We start from the raw sequence: 19,120 nt of genomic DNA on the forward strand, positions 1-19,120 counted from the left end.
TCAAATGTTATGGACTGTGAGCTGTATGTCTGCATAAAGTATAACAGTATCTAAGTGTCAAATATTATGGACTGTGAGTGGTATGTCTGCATAAAGTATAACAGTATCTAAGTGTCAAATGTTATGGACTGTGAGCTGTATGTCTGCATAAAGTGTAACAGTATCTAAGTGTCAAATGTTATGGACTGTGAGCTGTGTGTCTGCATAAAGTATATTAAAGACTACAGGACATTTTTATGAACAAAATATCCCCTCAAAATAAACTTGATGCCAAGATTGTTACCAAAGGTATACTAAGAAGAAGAGTACAACTCAACTGTGCATTGGGGTGGGGTGGGGGTCAATGGCTATGGGAACATATCATTTCTTAGGAATGATGAAACAGATTTATGAAATGGTTTGTTTATTTTAAACAACATCTACTTCACTGTCTGAAGTAGACGAATTGGCAGGATAATCACATTATTGTGCCATTTTGTGTGCATGTGTGTGTGCATGTGTGTGTGTGTGTGTGTGTGTGTGTGTGTGTGTGTGTGTGTTTAATTGCACAACAGCACAATACTGACTTTATGGTGGTATGGTGGTTTCTCATCATTTTAGGGGATTTATGGTTAAAGGGGGGGGGCATTGTGCATAACCTAGCTTAAGTAACTGATATGTTGTTTGTCAATTAAAATTATCTGGTGAATATTTTATTGGAGTTAAGTAGCCTCCACACTGAAATAAAACTGTTTTGTCTTTAAAATAAATGTGGCCCAAGGTGTTAGACTGGTCTAATGTGCTAGTCTTTACTGATTACTGCCATTTCACCTCAGTCCGCATGGGTTTAAATTTTTTACTCTGCCAATGTGGGTATGTGAGAAAGCTTGCCAGTAGCTTCCAGTGGGTTGTTGGTTCTTATCAAGGTTTTCCCAGGTTCTTCTTCCACTAATTATACTGTCTGCCATGTATAGCCTATCATTTGCTGAAAAATGACATTAAACCCAAACCATGTATTGTCTATCATGCACTGAAAAATGGCATTAAATCCAAACCATGTATTGTCTATCATGCACTGAAAAATGGCATTAAACCCAAACCATGTATTGCCTATCATTTGCTGAAAAATGGCATTAAACCCAAACCATGTATTGCATATCATGCACTGAAAAATGGCATTAAACCCAAACCATGTATTGCCTATCATGCACTGAAAAATGGCATTAAACCCTAAACAACAACTTTAAAATAATGATAAAAGGTGCAATTACCACAAGTCATTCTTCAAAATTATCTTATTTATTTGTTTTATTTAATTTATTCATATTATTTCATTTCTAAAAGAGACATATCCCAATTCTAGTACCTGATGTCAAATCCCTAATTTATCGGTCATATCCCAATTTTCTGGTTCAGCAATCCCAACTTTTTTTCTAAACTCAAGTTATTGTGTGGAAACCATCTTTCTCTTTCAGTCAGTGACCATGACCTTTAAGCCTTTGACCTCAAATCTATAGACGTCTAGGGTTCTTCTTATCCCAAGTGCTGGCCATCCATAAAATTTCTTAACTGTAGATCAAGTTAGTTTAAAAAAGATAAATTAAAAAACCCCCAGAAAATGCTAATAGATGAATAAGATGATTATACCATAATAATTATGGCAGGTGCCCAAAAAATGTACATTACAAGGTATTAACAAGATTGGGGTGAATTTAACATGTACACAGAGAAACAGTAATAACTCTGTCAAACATTGACAACAATTTATTGTTATTAAACATTATTAAGATCTCTTTAGAATACATCTTTATATAAAAACTGGCTGAAATCTAAAAGGCAATATAGCGATTTAAAAACATTGGTGGACTTGTACACTGAAAAAGGGACATAACTCTGACCAATGTAGATGGAAAATCAAAGTTATCCAATATTTTGTTGAGATAGGTCATCCAACCAAATTTACTTCAGTCAAATAAGAAATTTTGTTTCTTGTCACTAGTTTTAGGTTAATGGTACAAATAAAATTCTCTTTAAAAACTGTCTCTAAATTCAAAAGTGTGCAAAAAGTAAAAACACAAGCCCCTTGATGTGACCTGACACTCTATTTGGCCAAAGAAAATCACAAAGAATTTAAAATAAGACTATTTCTTCCTTTTAAAAGCTGAGTGTTGAAATCATTTCTGATCTTCGTGGCCAATAAACAGATTTTCAAATTAGCTGCAGTAGTGGACATATTCTATGTCAGACTGGTACATTTACATTCAGGAAATACTTGAAGTCTTTTGTGAAAAGCTAATGTCAATATGACCATCCATTTAGGGTCAGTAGTGACCAGATTTTAAAACAGCCATCATGACAGCTATGTTGGATTCACAATTGGCACAATTTAAAATTAGGACCAACTTGGAAACATAAGAAGTGTAAACAAAAGAAACCAATACTAACATGGTCCTCAGTTTGGAAGGAATAGAGATAAGATTTTCATGATGGCCACCATGGTGGCAATTGTAACTGAGGGTCAGTTAATAAAATATTTAATTTGACCAACTTGACCCCTTAAGAACTCTTTCTGTGAAAACCCTATGTCAAAATGACTTTCTGTTTTGATGGAGACGCTATAATATGATTTTCAAGATGGCCACAATGGCTGCCATATTGGAGATTTTATCATGAGCAGTTTAATTTAGAACCAACAAAATATCTACGTCTTTGGTGAAAACAATGTCAATATGACCAGCGATCAAAAAGTGATCAATAACAAAAAAATTTAAAATGACCACTGTGGTAGCCATATTAAAGGTCCAATCGATATCAATTTCATTTATGGCCAACTGGGCATACAAAAAAATGTTTCAGTGAAAATGGTAAACCCCATATTAATTTGACCAGCCAGCCATTCAGCAGCAGTCATGATAAAAAAGATTTTTAAGATAGCCACTGAGATAGTGATATTAGTTGTCTGAGCAACAGCATTTTCATTAAGAAAAATTAAACATCATAATGAGTCTTTTAGTAAAAATCTCATCTTGATACAAGAATTTGGCAGAACAGTGATAAGTTTTTTTCAAATGATGGTGGCTATACTGATGCACAAGCATCACCATTTTCATTTAGGGATAATTAGACATCATAAAATGTCTTCTGGTGAAAACCCCATGTTAATACTAACTTCCATTCAGAAGGAGTAACAATAACAAGATTGTTAGAATGGCTGCTTTGGCATCTACAGTGGACATCAGACTGGCACCCTTGTCATTTAGGACTTACTAGAAATCAGAAGAAGTCTATTCAGAAGTAGATATAGCAACATTTTCAAGATGGTCACCGCTTTATTTTAGGACCAACTACATCAGGGTATGGAATTGTGTGTAAAGTTTCATGGCAATTGTCCAAGTAGTTCAGGAGGAGTGGTGATGACGAATGAAAAACAGACCATGCCATAAGCTCTCCTGGTCTGTGACCAACATATAACAAATAATATAATGGCCTAAAATTCAAATTAGGTTATATACTTCTCAATGAGAAAAAAAATTAACCAAATTTTATTTCTCTAACTCGAGTATTTTTTACTTAATAGTGCAAACAAGCTTTTTGCCAAAAAGTCAAAGTCACCAAAGTTCGTATTAATATTGAAAAACTGCTGTAATGGCCCAAAAATCAATTCATGACAACTACATACAAAATAATCTAAGAAAATCTGAATTTGTCTAGGATGACTAGTTTTTATATAATCTTGCTAACAAGCTTCTTAAGATGGATGGATGGATGTAGAGACGATGATGATGACCAAATCAAGATGACCCTGCTTCAAACAGTGGGACATAAAACAGATTTTAATTCTAATTAAAAGTAATTCTAATTAATACTGGTTACTGAAAGCAAGCTAGATGCTGCAAAAACTGAGTTTGGGTTTGTTCAACTTGAGTCACTATGCACATGTAGGTATGTCCCTATTTGTCCCAAGAGCCAGGAGCCACTGTGATTGCAACTTGCAACCAGAAATGTACCAGCTTGAATCCTAATACTGGATTATCTCATGTCAGCTACCATGAGCATGGCACTCAACCACTGGCCATGGTACTAAATAACTTAGTAGCAATGATGTACCATAAAACAATAATGGTTTCCATAAGGCAAAGGCAGCTAATTCTATGAACTATAAAAACTTGAAATTTACATTGCACTGATGTTCTTGCTGTTGCTGTTGTTGCGGGCTTATTGCTATTTTTCAGCACATGATAGGCTATACATGGCGGCCAGTATAACCCTGAGGTTTTTAAACCAATGACCCATGAGAAACTACTGGCAAGCTTTCTCACATACCCACTGCTCTATTGGCTTAAGTGGATAGAGCATCTGTCTCAGATGAACGGGGTCACTGGTTCAAAACCCAGGTCAAGTCATAAAAAAAGACATATAAATGGCACTAGATGGCGCTAAGCATTAAAAGGTTAGTGTTAGGACATCTCAGCCTGGTGTCATGATAATGTGACTGGGTGGGACGTGATGCTTCACGTCTGCAGCTGCCACAATACAGGCATCAGAGCAAAGTGACTGAAAAATTATTAAAGCTATGTTAAAAATTCAAATCATGCACAAACATACACACACACTCACACATATCCACACTGGTCAAGCCCACGACTCTGACCCACGCAGACAGAGGTGAGATGGAAGTGATTGATAAAGGTAGGTACTTTAGACCACTCAGCCAACTGGGGCTCCGCATCACTTTGTAATAATAGCTTGTTTCAGTGTTGCAGATAATGCACACAAACTGCTGGCATAAAAAATAATAAAGAGCTAATATTTTCTCCTAAAAAATTAATTCAACAACATTGGCCAGTGATTTCATTATCACCAACTTTTAAAATATATTTTTTTTAAAAACAGGAAGATGGAAGATTGGTATACTAAAAATTATTTAATGGGAGTCTGTTCCTGTCAAAATCTAAGTGTGTGCACTGACATGACTGGCTATAAATAAGAGAATTATGTAACATATTGCATTTCTTTAATCATTTATGACTTTCTAGTTCTGCATCTTGTACATCAAACTTAATTAAATTTTTTAATGGTCTTGAAAATTATTTTTGTGCAATTAATTTCTGCGGAATTAAAAAAAAATTGACATTTTACTGGGGGACCACACATGATGCCAGGTTTTTCACACTGTTTCAACTTTTGGTTAAATGTAACTGCACTAGATGTCCTACATACAAGGTTATTGAGTACACATGCAAATTTGTAAAGATATGGTAAAACGTGATGCCATAGATGTTCTCCTCAGGAATTTTTTTTCTTCATCTGTAACAGTAAAATAACTTCAGTATGAAAACTCCTTGTACCTAATTACAAGATTCATTTGCTTTGGGGGTTTCCTTGCTTGGGGGTGGGGTGGGTGAACTAATGAGTAGATTTCTTTAATAGGAAAAATTAGGTCCAAAAACTGTATTATTTTTCAAAGAAAGTTCATTTAATTCTAGATTTCAGTCCTGATGTCTTACTGCATTAACACATTAACCCCAGGCAATGACTTTATGGGGCATGAGGTAGTAGCCTACTGCCGAGCTCTGTAGCATCATGGTCATGCATGATACACTAAATTGGGTGGTATTATAGAAAGGTAGACAGATGTAGCTCTACAATGATACCAAATAATCTAGAATATCTAGTTGCACTACAAAATACAGATAGAAAAACTTCATTTTTTTTTACCCAACTTTTTTTTACCCAAAATTCACCCGTGGGCAGAATCTGATTTTGTGTCTGGATTTTAGACTTTTTGGTCTCAGATCTAAGGCAAACCGGTATGAACTGCAAACAGACAGATGAGCCTTTGCAAAAAGTAGGATAAGATGGGCATTTGGAATAAAGAGTGGTCTCCATACAAAAATAATGGCTCCGTTTAGCAAAAAAAAAAAGAAGTCCAATTATTACCCTTCTGCTCATTCACGAGTCAAATAGCCAATGAAAATTGATGTTTCTAACAACACTAGGCAGTATGTTATTGAAAGATGACCGGGGATTTGGTGTTTTCGAGTCTATTCAGAAATAGCTTTCAGAATGTGTTTCCTACTCGATTTTCAGGCAAAAATGACAAAAAGCTCCATGGGTTAATATGTTAAAATTTGCTTTACTGATGAAAATCCACATCTTGGTGAACTTTCTGATGAAATCTTATCACTGATGGAACCCATGCTATTTTGTCACGCTTTTACCATCAATACTCGCTTATAAGCCAGGTATAAAATCAAACAACACAGACCCTGATCTGCTAACAAACTGCATAAACCCAGCTCTGCTGGCACATTAGGTGACAGAAGATTTAAATCCATCCTGTTTGCAACTGGATTGGACTTCTATGCAAGGATATATGGTATTACATATTATCACAATTATGAAACCTATTTTCATCGCAAATTTAAATACCTTTCTAGGATTTATAATGTTTTTAAATGGTGAATGTGGGTGGGGAATCTATATCATATTTGGCTGCCAAGGTAATGGTAAATAATGTTCTATTACTGAATGACTATATATATATATATCACACTAAGAATGATAACTACTGTCAAACAGTCAAAGAGGAGTCATTATTAGGTTCAAAAGAAAAGAATCTGAAATCCTCACAGCTGTTTCCATGAATAATCAATATTCTAAAAGTGAATGATGTGCTTTAGCCCCAGGGTCCATACTTACACTCAGCCCCTGGGTCATAGATTGGAAAATATTGAGATCCCTATAATATTGTTGTTGTTGTTGTGGGGTTTAATGCCATTTTTCAGCACAAGAAAGGCTAGATCCCTGTAAAATAACAGTGTACATATTTATTGGACATTGAAAGACAAATGCACACTGACATTTGCCTTTGACACTGTCCTTGTTATCAGTGATCACAGGCTCAAATTTCTGAATGGAAGTCAAATTGAGGAATGAGGAAATATGGGAAGAAGTGCTTTACATGCAGCATATTTTAGCTATATTTTGCACATTCATATTTTAAACAAAAATATTTTTTTTCTTTGTCAAAGTTTGAAACTTTTTACAGTTCAGACTGAACTGAAAATTAGAAATTATATCTTTATTAGTTATTTATACAGATAAAGATCTTTAGGAAGTGTCCTCAAAATCTCAAAATTACAAAATGGTTATATATATATATATATATATATATATATATATATATATATATATATATATATATATATATATATACACACACACACACACACACACACACAAAATGCTTCTGTATATATAATTACTAAATGGTTCTGTATATATACAAAATGGTTCAATAAATATAATTTATATAATTATAAAATGGGGTTCCATATATCTAATTTAAAAAATGGTGTTATATATATATATATATATATATATATATATATATATATATATATATATATATATATATATATATATATATATATATATATATATAATCCTTATCATCAAGTACAGAACAATATAGATCATGATCTACCATAACATAATGTGCTGGAAGATTGTTGTCTGCAGTACGATTTGAATTGCAAAAGAGTTTATGCGCATATTATAGTCAACCAAGTCAAAAGACTTCTAATCCTTTAATGATGCCTTCAAGCCATTTATCAATTATCTTTATTGGTATACAATGACATGATGTGTTTGATTGAAAACCTGATTTGTCCTGATCTACCAGGTCAAAACTGTTGGTAGGGAAATACTAACATTTTTTTCAGTGTTTCTAATAATAAATATGGTGAGTAAGTCTAAAATAGGCGTGTCATTTTTGTGAAGATCATCCTCATTCCCTTTATATCATGTGTTACTTTTACATTATTTAGAACATATTCCATTTTATTACTTTTTTACATTTGGGGTTAATGCTTACAATGTGTGCTACAAGATCTTCCTTATTCCCTTGATACCATGTGTTACTTTTGCCCTCTTTAAAACATAGGCCTATTTATTACATTTGGGGCTAATGTTTACAGTGTGTGCCACAAGATCTTCCTCGTTCCCTTTATACCATGTGTTACTCTTGCCATATTTAAAACAAAAGCCAACTTATAACATTTGGGACTAATGTCTACAATGTGTGCTACAAGACCTTCCTCATTCTCTTTATTATCATGTGTTACTTCTGCCCTCTTAAAAACACATGCCAGTTTATTACATTTGGGACTAATGCTTACAATCCCCACTGACATGAACTTCTACTATCCAAGTCTGAAACTTTATGTATATTAATATTTTTGAAGTAAATGCATTTATCTTCATTATTAATATGTTATTTCAAGGTGGGGTTTTTTTGTGCCAACAACTTCTTTTGATTTTGTATACATGTAGTTTGGTGTGGGATTATCTATTTTAATAATTTTTGTGTGAGCTTATTTATTTTAATATTTTCAGCACAACTGCAAAAGTGATTTTTTTTTAGATGTTCAGTTATGCCATTAGTATCATAGAAATTTTATTGCCCTATTTCATTAGTTAGTAAACGGGTATTTTATTTGGGATGTCACTCATTATTATTTTCCCAAAGAGTTCTAGTGTCTTTGTTTTGATTAATGTCCTCAGTTTAAACTAGTTTGTTTGATTTCCTTAAAAAGAACAGTTTTCTTGCAGGATAATCTCAATTCACTCCATCCATTTATTATGACATTTATATCATAGTTTTCTAGCAAAGTTGCATTTGTTATTCATCCAATGAAGCTGTCTGATTTACTTTATTCATGTACATTTTGTGGAGCATGCATATCGAATATAGTGATTCCTCACAACAACACTATTCATGGAGCCATAAAAGTGTATCTTGTTAGAGGTGCAGCCCAACATACCCTCTAAGCTGCACATGCGCACGACCGTGCAGCTGCTCAGACATCCCTGCACATCGCAATCGACAAAGATCTAAAAATTTTGCTAAAGTCACTGTATTGTTTGCACAATGCAGCATGCATAGCATGCACATCTACCATTTGCTTAGTGGGAACGCTGGTGCTTTTTATCCAATGGAACCTTATACAGGGATTTCATACTATAACCCAGACCAAGGGAACCATAAAAATGAAGTAGTGTCAAAATGTCTGTTTTAGATTTCTGTTAGGGTCAGTGCCTTCTAGCCCCATGACTTTGACCCCACATCATCACGGGTCAATCCGAGGGAAGGCATGGGTCTGGTGAAGGTACTCATGTAAGCCTGTGAGTGTCTCACATGGGGAAAACCTTGCAGAGCACCTATCGATGGTGGCTATGCATCAAAATTTTACTTACGAAAACAAATTTTAAAAATAGCTTTTCAACGCTAACTGATTTTCACAAAACAAATGTTTCTACTTTTTATGGCCCCTGAGTGGCCAAGTGGTCTAAAGCGATCACTGTTCCTGATCACTGCCATCTCACCTCTGTCTGCATGGGCTCGAGTCTCAGATTTGACTAACGTGGGTACATGAGAAAGCTTGCCAGTAGCTTCTTGTGGGTCGGTGGTTCTTACCGGGGGTTTTTCCTCCACCATTTATACTGGCCGCCATGTATAGCCTAGCATGTGCTGAAAAATGGCGTTAAACCCCACTACAACAATACAACAAATGTCTCTACTTTTTGAGCCAAAGGATTTTTTTTCCCTATCTTTCACTGCTCAGCAGTGTTAAGTATGTTTTAAATGAAGTTACTGTACACCTTGGCCACCTTTACATTCACATAATCTTTGATACAGGAAACCAACACATCAAGGTCTCAAATGTCCTGCTTCGGTCAGGTTTCTTATAAGGTACCTCAATGCTTTTTAACTGAAGTTAAGCAGTAAGACCTCAGATTTACAAATATCATTGGACTTTTCAGGTGGTTCTTCAAATTATTATTTGAAAAGCTACCTACATGTGCTATGGTGTTTAACACCTTGTCAGGAACTTATCTGCCATGAAAATTCTCCTCAGACAACACTCTGCTTCAAGTATGTGGTCACCATGAGAAAAGAAACCACAGAAGCCATATATGATGTCAAATGCCACTGTGTCCACTGATGGTTTCACTGAGGGCCAACAAAGTAAAAGTCTTGATAACAACATTATCATGCCAAATTGGCATCACCTTTATAGTTTAACATAACTGTGTGTTTGGCCAAGAAAATAACCTTACAAAAGTTTCTGCAAAATCCAAATACACGTGAAACAAGAAATTGCACAGGGAAACTCCCATGCACGTTAGGTTGCTTTCGGTGTGTACCAAAGCCAATGTTAAAATTCAGGTTGCTGCCAAACATCATTGGGCTGCTGTTAGGACCATGTCTTTCAATCATACCATTGGGTTGTGCATCCACAAAAGCATCTTGTGCAAGATTACCAAAGATGTATGTTTGTTGTTGTTGTAGGGTTTAAGGCCATTTTTCAGCACACAATAGGTTATACATGGCAGCCAGTATTAATGGTGGAGGAAGAACCCGAGAAAACCCCGGAAAGAACCACCGACCCACGAGAAGCTACTGGCAAGCTTTCTCACATACCCATATTAGCTGAATCCGAGACTCAAACCCATGCAGACAGAGGTGAGATGGCAGTGATCCATAACAGAGAGCGCTTTAGACCAATTGGGGCCCCTAACATAAGGCATCTACTGTTCACTTAGTTTTCTAGCATTTATTAAGTGTGTGTGTGTGTGTGTGTGTGTGTGTGTGTGTGTGTGTAAATGAGATAAGAACATGATAAATTACTGCATTTTAAGTTTTTTGAAATAGTGAAAACAAAAATTCCACCTTGATTTCAAAACTTGTGTTTGCATCCACCCATCAGGAACAAGTTTCAGTTTACAACAAAATTATAATAAAGTGATTTCACCAACGGAAACTTACAGTTTTTACAATTTTAAGTTAAAATTTTTCAAAGCTTTATCAGCTCATCGTATGACTGTCAATCATTGTTTTCACACTTTTTTATAATTGGAGTTTAAATTTGCAAAAATAATTATTTAATCTGTACAAAAAATTCTGAATACAGTTTATACTTGATTATAGTCCAACTGCAAACTGCACAGACCCAGATTTGTGATGTTTTATAATGAGCCAGCATATATGGGGTCTATGCAGTTTACTGCATGTAATCAGTAGAACAAAAAATATAGACCCTGATATACTGGCACATTATTCAATTGATCTTGACTTATAAGCAAGTATATATGGTACCACATTATGCACTTTGCAGTTGGTCTTGACTTGTAAGCAAGTATATACAGTAACAGAGTTCAAGGGTTGACTCAACTCTCTGGAGCTGATTTTTCACCTTTATTTTCCAATGATACTGCATGAACACTTCTGACACAAAACTGTCAGTGAATGAGTATTGTTCAAATAATTGTACATTTCTCTGCACAGCCCATAATCAGTACTAAAAAGTTGTCTCCCTTAGCCTGCACATCAGGTGGAACCAACTTATTAAAGGTAGGACAAGTTACTGAAGTTTGATAGTAACTGATCTACAAAGTATTTTTCTAAAGCGAATGGTTCCTACAATGTGAAAATATCAGAAGAAAAAAAAATGGCATGGATAGTAATCTGTTTCCATGTTGAATAGAAATGTATTTTCAGTTATATATCACTCATAGCTCTTCTTTCCAACACAAAGTCAATGTAAGCTGTCACTCAGAAACATAGGTATTAATGGTTTTCATTTTTTTTATGCCTTACCATATCAGAACAAGCACTTTTTTGGTCCAAAACTAATGAAATCCCATAACTACTGCATAAACCTGCTAATCTGTCAAACCGCAAACAGCATACACCCTGATATCAGATAATGCATCAGCAGATCAGGGTCTATACTGTTGTCTTATCACTCATAACAAACTGTATAAACCCAGATCTGCCCATGCATTGTGTGATGGTAGATCAAGGTCTGTGTAGTTTGTACTTGGACTCAACTTTAAAGTGAGTATATATGGAAAGTAGACACATTAGTCACCTTTCGTATCAGTTTAGTGACCCAAATGATCCTATCAGAAATTTATCTATAAATTATTATTATCAAATATTTCTCTTCCAAATTGTTGTTCCTCTAAATTTTTCTGTAAATCTTTCTCTGTATTAAGTCCTTCAAAGGGACTTTTGTATTTCTGGCCTCTACAGCAAGGGTATCAAACATGTGGCCCACAGGCAACATGCGGACCACTAAGCCATATCCTGTGGCCCACAAAATGATCTAGCCTCTACAGCATCTGTTCCTTGGTTATCATTGGAGAAACTAAATTTCAACCAATACCTCCTCAACAACAGTCAATGAGTCCAATACGCTTCAGGTAGAACCATAATGATGTCTGACTCAAAAGACAGTTCCATTTACCTGCTACTTATTCAAATGGGGCCCCGAGTTCGAGTCTAGGATTCGGCCAATGTGGGTATGTGAGAAAGCTTGCCAGTAGCTTCTCGAGGGTCAGTGGTTCTTCCCGGGGGTTTCCAGGGTTCTTCCTCCACCATTAATACTGGCCGCCATACATAGCCTATCATGTGCTGAAAATGGCGTTAAACCCCACAACAACAACAACAACAACTTATTCAAACTGTAAATGTGGACTTACGTCCCTCAGATGAAACAAAATTTCTCTTATGATGGGGTCATGCTTACATTTACTTTTTTAACCCCAACTTTTGGAAAATTTTGTTTTCAATGAACACTCTGGCTGCCATTTTTCGACTAAAGCCATGAAAGGAATTGGGGAAAAAATGGATTTGTCTGTCTGAATATGGCTAATTTACCCCCAAAGGAACTTGTTATATCCTGTATAACATATCATAACATAAAAAAAAATGGCTAAAACCCCAAGACAAAAACAACAAGTAAAATTAAGTGTATTAATCAGTTGATAGCAGGTGGGGGGTGGGGAGGGTGGAGTTATTCCTGTACCATGGAATCTATCCGATATACATGCGAAATTTAAAGGTTAACATAAAGTAAATAAGCTCACCTCCGTTCACAGAAGAATGTGGACAGAAACCGGTCTCCAAACTGAAAGAAGTTTATCCAACCACTGCATATTTATGCGTTAAAAATGTGATGCAATTCCAACTCAAAATGAATTTGTCTTTACATATTCTGTAGTCGACTGTTCCAAATCAGATAGTGCAAATATCCAGTCACACATGCATTACAGTAAATATGGGAATTTCTGCATCCAGTAAACTTTCTTTCACATGAATATCACAGCAATGTGATGCTTAGTTGTGAAAGTGATAGTTCAGGTTACATAAACATGGATAGTCAGCTGTACTGCATCAAACTACGTGACATCACACGCATTGAACATTGTGTTGAAAAATGATTTTATCTGTGTAAAATGTTCTGCTTATTCAGAAGGACGTTTGTTCTTTGATTTATAGTTTGTAAGAAAAGTATAATATACTTTTAAACATTAATACTAGTTCAACGCTGTTTGGGACTATTTTTTATGCTCAACAAATTAAATGTGCAGCATTTGTCAGAAAATTATTCATTCTTCTTTCTATCTAAATCATTTCCACTGAAATAAGAACTAGATGATGATACCATTAGTACTGTGTAACAATATAGAGAACATCCCACTCAGAGTGTACACATGCAATTAAAAGGACTTGGTTCAAGTTCAAGTCCATGGTTTTCATCCAGCTAAAATTCTTTTTTCTCTCACTCCACAGCTTTTCATGTAATTTTGTCCTTCATGAAGAGAGAGAGAGAGAGAGAGAGAGAGAGAGAGAGAGAGAGAGAGAGCATGTTTAAAACAAAACTGGAAGAGTGTCTCTATGGACAATATCTTGTTTGTGGGGAAGTAACTGAAGCACAAGGGGAGATAACTATTTGTACATGTTTAAAATCCAAATCCAAGTCAATTAATATCAATAACAGCCCATTAACGCCATCATTCTAAAAAAATTCAAAGATGGCAGTTATGCTGATAAACACAAAACAAATGCACCAAATGCTTACTACAGCATCTGACCATCTCAATGCAAGACAGTCACATCAAATCTTCACTTGAACTCTCTTGGCAAAATCAGATAAAAAATGTCAACAAATTCAAACATTTCTTCAAAGGCATTTTTAATCACTGATTACCAATAAAAATAGATGATGCTGTGAAGATTATTGGAATGACCACTATTTTAGATGAAGACTGCATTAGTTTCTTCCAGTCCTTAATTGATAAAACTGACTTTGAAGGAAAGGAAATTAAAACTAATTTCTGAATTAACCACAAGAGAAACAGCTCAATCCCATTTTGAACAATGATTGCTAACCATTAAATTTTCTTTTCAACTCTTTCAGCAATGCCATCATCACTGTTTAATTGAAAAATAATTTTCCCCAAACTGCAAGCCTCAAATGTGGGCTGCAGCAATTCAAACCTCTCTGATTGAAAAAATGTCTGATGATGTTTGAATCACTTGAAAACCATCACATTGATGTTATAAACTCAATTTTCTAATTCTGGAAAATCTTCAATTTCAACCATTCTTTTAAGTGATTCAAGTCATTATAAATTGCTTTCAAAGTGGCATTAACAACCAGTTTTTCAAATGTCAAACTTTTCCTATTTAATGTCAGCATTACATTCCTAGATAATTTAATAATTTAAATGCCTCAAATAACTGCAAAATGTAGATAACATAATTATATGCTATTATATCAACTGGAAGAAAAAGAGAAACTAAAAATATTATGAAAATCAAAAACTAATTAAGAAATTCTATCAGGAAGAAAAATTCTTTTGTTGATCACTTTTAAACAATTAATATAATTGCTCAAAGCTTTTAGCTACATAATCAAGCCAAAATTTTCCAATTGCCATAGACATGAATCAGTAAAAATTTTACAGGCATTTTGAAAGCTACTGCAGCCTTTGTTCTCATTAAAATACTTGTCTGGTGAACAAATACAAAAAAAATATATATTTAATTTATGTAATCCCTGAATATCTCTGAGACCCCATTATGAATTTTGACATAATACAAATGCACTCACTGGCAAAGATATTACAGCTATAGCACCACTCTTTATAACACACTGTTCATGGGAACCAAAGGCAATAACACTTTATAGTGAAACTGCCTAATAACAAAGCACATTGTACAGCATTCCATCATTATGATGCTGACCAAAGAAGCCTTAATATATTGCCTCAAAGTGATTACCTTTTAATGAAGTACATTATAAAGTACTCTTTCATTATAATGCTGACCTTGAGAGCAACGGAGTTTATTGTCTTATTGTGATGAACTTATAATGTAGTACATTAACCAGTCTACCTCATTATAATGCTAACATTGAGCCATACAGTGTACCATCTACTAGTGAGACTGAATTATAATAAAATTAACCAGTGTTTCCTCATTATAATGCTAACCTTGAGCCTCAGAGTATACCAACTTATAGTTAAAATGAATTATAACGAAGTACAATATACAGTACTCCCTCCTTTTAATGCTCTCTTTGAGCCATAGAGTATGCCATCTTCTAGTGTGTGAATCAATATGAAGTACATTAACCAGTATTCCCTCATTATAATGCTCATCAATAGATCCATAGAGTATACCACCTTATAGTCAGACTGAATTATAATGATGTATATTATACAGTACTCGCTCATTTTAATGCTGAGCTTAAGCCATAAAGTATACCATCTTGTGGTGAAACTAATTAATACTGGAATACATAGTACAGCACTCCCTCAATAATTAGATAAACAGTGTCTATATTAGTCAGACTAGTACAATGTGGATAGACTATGTCAATAATTAGATAAACAGTGTCTATATTATTCAGCCTAGTAAAATGTGATACACTGTGTCAATAATCAGATAAACAGTTGCTATATTATTCAGACTAGTACAATGTGGATAGACTATGTCAATAATAAGATAAACAGTGTCTTTATTATTCAGCCTAGTAAAATGTGATACACTGTGTCAATCAGATAAACAGTGGCTTTATTATTCAGACTAGTACAATGTGGATAGACTATGTCAATAATTAGATAAACAGTGTCTATATTATTCAGCCTAGTAAAATGTGATACACTGTGTCAATAATCATATAAACAGTTGCTATATTATTCAGACTAGTACAATGTGCATAGACTATGTCAATAATAAGATAAACAGTGTCTATATTATTCAGACTAGTACAATGTGGATACACTGTGTCAATAATCAGATAAACAGTGGCTATATTACTCAGACTAGTACAATGTGGATAGACTATGTCAATAATCAGATAAACAGTGGCTATATTATTCAGACTAGTACAATGTGGATACACTGTGTCAATAATCAGATAAACAGTGGCTATATTACTCAGACTAGTACAATGTGGATAGACTATGTCAATAATTAAATAAACCATGTCTATATTATTCAGACAAGTACAATGTGGATACAAAGTCTCAATAATCAGATAAACAGTGTCTATATTATTCAGACTAGTACAATGTGGACAAACTGTGTCAATAATAAAATAAACAGTGGCTTTATTATTCAGACTAGTACAATGTGGATAGACTATGTCAATAATTAGATAAACAGTGTCTTTATTATTCAGACTAGTACAATGTGGATACACTGTGTCAATAATCAGATAAACAGTGGCTATATTATAGACTAATACAACGTGGATACACTGTGTCAGTAATCAGATAGTGGCTATATTATTCAGACAAGTACAATGTGGATAGACTATGTCAATAATCAGATAAACAGTGGCTATATTATTCAGACTAGTACAATGTGGATACACTGTGTCAATAATTAAATAAACAGTGGCTATATTACTCAGACTAGTACAATGTGGATAGACTATGTCAATAATTAAATAAACCATGTCTATATTATTCAGACAAGTACAATGTGGATACAAAGTCTCAATAATCAGATAAACCATGTCTATATTATTCAGACAAGTACAATGTGGATACAAAGTCTCAATAATCAGAAAAACAGTTGCTATATTACTCAGACTAGTACAATGTGGATAAACTGTGTCAATAATAAAATAAACAGTGGCTATATTATTCAGACTAGTACAATGTGGATAGACTATGTCAATAATTAGATAAACAGTGTCTTTATTATTCAGACTAGTACAAGTGGATACACTGTGTCAATAATCAGATAAACAGTGGCTATATTATAGACTAATACAATGTGGATACACTGTCAGTAATCAGATAGTGGCTATATTATTCAGACTAGTACAATGTGGATAGACTATGTCAATAATCAGATAAACAGTGGCTTTATTATTCAGACTAGTACAATGTGGATACACTGTGTCAATAATTAAATAAACAGTGGCTATATTATTCAGACTAGTACAATGTGGATACACTGTGTCAATAACACTGGTCAACAGTGAAATCATTACTGACTTGAAAAGGCCCTAATCTGTAGTATTTTGGTGTGCCGAACACGAATATAACCGTGAAAAATTTGTATTGGCTCTCGTTTTGAAGATATTCATATACCTCATTTTCTATGTTTCACTGTGTAAATTTCTCCAGTAGGACTGCAGCAACATCCGGAATAATGATGTAACATTGCATAATACCATCATGCTCACATCATCCACAGTTGATTGCATCATTTTCTGATGCAATGCAATACTAATGCCATGCGGCTGCTGAAGTAAGTTGACGTCAGCAGTGTACTATACATGTGTAGGCCTATTATACTAATGCCAGGCGGCTGCTGAAGCTGACGCAAGCAGTGTACTATATAAAGCCCAATCAGATAGGTTCAGCATTTAAAATATTTTAGACGTTGTGCGAGACAGTTCAAGCTACTGTTACATAAAACTTATTATTTTATCCATTTACGTACAATAAGGAACAGTAATGCCTCGAAAGTGTGTTAATACCGCGGACAATTTTTGCTATATTTGTGGGGAAGTGACATTTGCCAACCAGAAGAAAAGTATCAATTCTCAAGTGAAGAAGGCATATCATCTTTACTTCGGATGCAAGGTTGGTGACCAAGACAAGCCTTGGGCTCCGCATATATGCTGTGCTACATGTACAACACAGCTTTCACAGTGGTTGAATTGCAAAAGGTCATCAATGCCGTTTGCAGTCCCAATGGTGTGGAGAGAGCCAAGCAACCACCTAAATGACTGTTACTTCTGCTTGGTTCCTCCTCTTTCCGGCGGAATAACGAAGCGAAAGAAGTCGAGAATAGTCTACCCAAACATTCCGTCTGCATTGAGACCAGTTCCACATGGTGAGGGACTTCCTATTCCAGAACCTCCAGCAGAATATTCTCTTGATTCATCTGACGAAGACAAAGGTGAGTCGACCTGTTCTTCTCCTGGTCCATCAGCATGCAGTGATCCAGATTTTCACTGTGGTGCATCATCAACCCCACACAGAATAACACAGGAAGAACTAAATGACCTGATTCGTGATTTGGACTTATCAAAGAACAAGGCAGAATTGCTGGGATCAAGACTCCAACAATGGAATCTTCTAGAAGAAGATGTCACAATTACTGCATATCGAAAGCGCCACCAGCAATTGGAGCCTTTCTTCAGAAAGGAAAGTAATCTGATATTCTGTTCCGATATTGAGGGCCTCATGAATGCTTTAAAAATCACTCATGACCCACAAGAATGGAGACTATTTGTGGACTCTTCGAAACTGAGTCTCAAGGCCGTGCTTTTGCACAATGGAAACATTCTTCCATCTATTCCAGTAGCGTATGCTGTCCACATGAAAGAGACGTACGATAACTTAAGGCAGCTACTGAATTCCATTGAGTATAACAAGTACAGCTGGCACCTCTGTGGTGATTTGAAGGTAGTTGCCCTTTTAATGGGACTGCAGCAAGGATATACAAAATACATGTGTTTCTTATGCGAGTGGGATAGCCAAGCAAGGGAAATGCACTACATGAGGAAGGAATGGACTCACAGGCAGAATGTAGCCATTGGAGAGAAGAATATCCAACACCCAGCTCTGGTTGAGGCTCAGAAAATCTTGCTACCACCCCTTCACATCAAACTAGGTTTGATGAAGAACTTCGTGAAAGCCATTGACCGGACTTTGCCAGCATTCCGATACCTGCATGAAAAATTCCCTCGACTCAGCGAAGCAAAGATTAAAGAGGGAGTTTTTGTGGGTCCTCAGATTTGAGAGCTTTTCAAAG

At 35.1% G+C, this 19,120-nt stretch overlaps 1 protein-coding gene across 3 annotated transcripts in view; it reads right to left on the reverse strand.

The window, feature by feature from the left end:
* The window catches only part of LOC149807712 (caspase activity and apoptosis inhibitor 1-like), a 325,008-nt gene that overhangs the window by 192,095 nt on the left and 113,793 nt on the right, over nucleotides 1-19,120 (reverse strand). The window contains exon 1 of one of the 3 annotated variants that reach the window (XM_089969659.1): nucleotides 12,919-13,035. The exons of the other annotated variants lie outside the window; for them this stretch is intronic. The gene's annotated coding sequence lies outside the window, so the exon portion shown is untranslated. Of the gene's footprint in view, nucleotides 1-12,918; nucleotides 13,036-19,120 lie in introns of those variants that run through there. 3 annotated transcript variants of the gene reach the window in all.

Source organism: Sinohyriopsis cumingii, chromosome 1, assembly GCF_028554795.1.
Source record: "Sinohyriopsis cumingii isolate HCF-2022 chromosome 1, ASM2855479v2, whole genome shotgun sequence".
In the NCBI taxonomy this organism is placed as follows: Eukaryota; Metazoa; Mollusca; class Bivalvia; order Unionida; family Unionidae; genus Sinohyriopsis; species Sinohyriopsis cumingii.